Source organism: Delphinus delphis, chromosome 1 (assembly GCF_949987515.2).
Source record: "Delphinus delphis chromosome 1, mDelDel1.2, whole genome shotgun sequence".
NCBI lineage: Eukaryota > Metazoa > Chordata > Mammalia > Artiodactyla > Delphinidae > Delphinus > Delphinus delphis.
In genome coordinates this window covers 153,732,939-153,735,542 of record NC_082683.1, presented here as the reverse complement: position 1 = coordinate 153,735,542, position 2,604 = coordinate 153,732,939, and the positions used below count along the sequence as shown (strand labels likewise).

The following is a 2,604-nucleotide window of genomic DNA, read 5'->3' as shown; positions in this document are numbered from 1 at the left end:
CTGAAGCACTTTTAAAAAACCCTCACACTGACGGTTGGTCATCCTAGACCAATAAAATCATTTTAAATCTCCTCAGACGATGCCAATGTCTAGCCAGAACTGAGAACCAGTGGACTAAGCAGAAGGGGATGTTTCTACAAAGATCTCTTAACAATAAGTCCTTTCACCCAATCAGATTTACCTCCCCGCAAAGGGCTAAAGAACGCTAGATGTTGTCCATACTTGCTTAGCTTTAATTAGCACTTGTGACTTGCCCAAAACCTAGATCATGTTTCCCCTACATTTCATGTTATTCCCTAAGTTTTTCAAACCCAGGGCTAAGGGGTTTGCCAGGATGAGATTTTAAGTGCTCACACAGGGGAAGCCCCTGGCAAACCAGGACAGCGGTCAGTCTACATTGAAATGTAAAGCATCCTAAATAACCCTGCCACTGCTCCCAGATCCTAGTCTGTGCCAACCAGTGGAGAAAAGGCATTCTCCATTACTACCACGGCAAATGCTGCTGTACTTGCCTTGGCTGGTCCCTATCTTTTCCAGGCGCCACTCCCCTTCACCTGCTGGTGGATGCTTTGGCCAGCTGACAATGCAGATATTTTCAAACTTTAAGGTGAATAAAAATCATCTGGAGGGCCTGTTATAACAGAGATCACTGAGCCCCACCAGAGTTGCTGATTCCATAGGGCTGGGACAGGGCCCTAAAACTTGAATATCTGACACATTATCAGGGGATGCTGGTAAAGCTGGTCAGGTTGTTACCGAATGCAGGTTCATGTGTCTGAAGCACAGTGAGGCCAAACAAACCTAAAGGTTGGAGTCTGGAGCAGAGAAAGGTTTATTGCAGGATCGAGCAAGGAGAGGGGTGGCCCATGTTCCAAAACACCCTGAAATCTCCAAAGGATTTCAGCAAAGCATTTTTAAAGGCCAGGTGAGGGAGGGACGTCCCAGGGAATGTGATCAGCTCATGCACAATCCTCTGATTGGTTGATGTTGAGGCCACAGGGCAGGTAACATTATCCATCCTTAGGTGCCAGAAGGTCTGGGCGCTATGTGCTCACGATCATCAAGGAGTTAATTTCTTCCATTGGGTGGTGGTTTTTAGCATCTTAAAACTCAAGAAACATCCCTGAGATACTATTATCTGAGTACTTCAGAGAGGAACTACAGCAGAGGATATGGGCGATGGGTCTGTCCTAGGAAGGCCCCATAGGGTTCGGTTACAAGGTGACCATACGTTGAGAACCACTGCTCTAGTGGCTTGGAATGTTAAGAAAGTAATGGAAGAATCCCTTCCCAGGTCTAGATTCTAGTATCGCCAGCTATTTTGGTGGGGGGAAGGGTAAGTTTTGTCCTTGCTTGGACTTCTTGTTCATTTATATCAAAGCCTATTTGAGGCAGTGCGCTCAGCAGTCCTGCAGTTCTGTCTTTGCTTCAACAGTGTTTGGAATGAACAGACCCAGGGACACTCCTTGCTCCAGCCCCCGACCACCCTCCAACCTTTCTTCCTGTCGCAACCTTTGGAATCAGCCACTCAGCTATCCTCAGCCTCCAGGACAGGCCAACACCGGTTTTTGAGCTTAGTTCCTTATCACTGATCAACCACGAGTTCCCAGGTTCTTCAGAATTATTCCATCGAGGTGGAGGCCGCCATCCACCGCCTGTTTAACATGCATCTGGGGACACTTAACTCTCTCTGAGCTTCTATTTCGACAGCAACAATGGGACTCTGGACAGTGTGGGCCACATTTTTCGCCAACTGGCTGAGGAGAAGTGTGAGGGCGCCCAGCGTCTCTTGAAAATGCAAAACCAGTGCTGTGGCCGCGCCCTCTTCCAGGATGCGCGGAAGCCTTCTCAAGATGAGTGGGGTAAAAACCCAGGACGCTGTGGAAGCCGCCATTCTTAGGGAGAAAGACCTGAACCAGGCACTACCGGATCTGCGCACCCTGGGTTCCGCCCGCGGAGACTCCCACCTCTGTGACTTCCTGGAGAGCCACTTCCTGGAGGAGCAGGTAAAACTCATCAAGAAGATGGGTGACCACCTGACCAACCTCTGCAGGCTGGCTGGTCCGCAGGCTGTGCTGGGCGAGTATCTCTTTGAAAGGCTCACCCTCGAGCACAAACAGGAGTCTCTGAAGTCCAGCGGCCTCTGAGGAGCCCCTCTGGCGTCAGAGCTTCTGCCTGATGCCCCGCTCTGCAGCCACTAGGCAGCTTTGTAACTGCCCTGGAACCCTCTCCCAAGCCTTGGACCAAATGGAAACAATAACGCTTTTTGCAGAAGAAAAACAAAAAGCCTATTTGAAACACAAACAGAATAAAAAGAAAAAAAGAAATATATATATATGTATATATATACATACATATATATATATATTCATGTTCTTTTAACATATGAATTGCCCCACTTTATCTGTGTGAAATAAGTTTGTTCCCGTTATTGGGCTGGTTCTCAAGCTTTGCTGCTCATTTGAATTACCTAAAGAGCTTTTAAGAGAAACATTGTTGTCTGGGTCCCAGCCCCAGAGATTTTGATTCAGTAGGTCTAGGGAGGAGCCTGGGCACGGGGAGGTCGCAGAGTTCCCCAGGTGATTCTAATGTGCAGCAACTTTG

The 2,604-nt window shown here is 48.2% G+C and overlaps 1 pseudogene; it reads left to right on the top strand.

Moving 5' to 3' along the window:
• The first annotated feature begins 866 nt into the window (after window positions 1-866).
• Window positions 867-2,147, top strand: LOC132430866 (ferritin light chain pseudogene; annotated as a pseudogene).
• The last annotated feature ends 457 nt before the right edge of the window (window positions 2,148-2,604 follow it).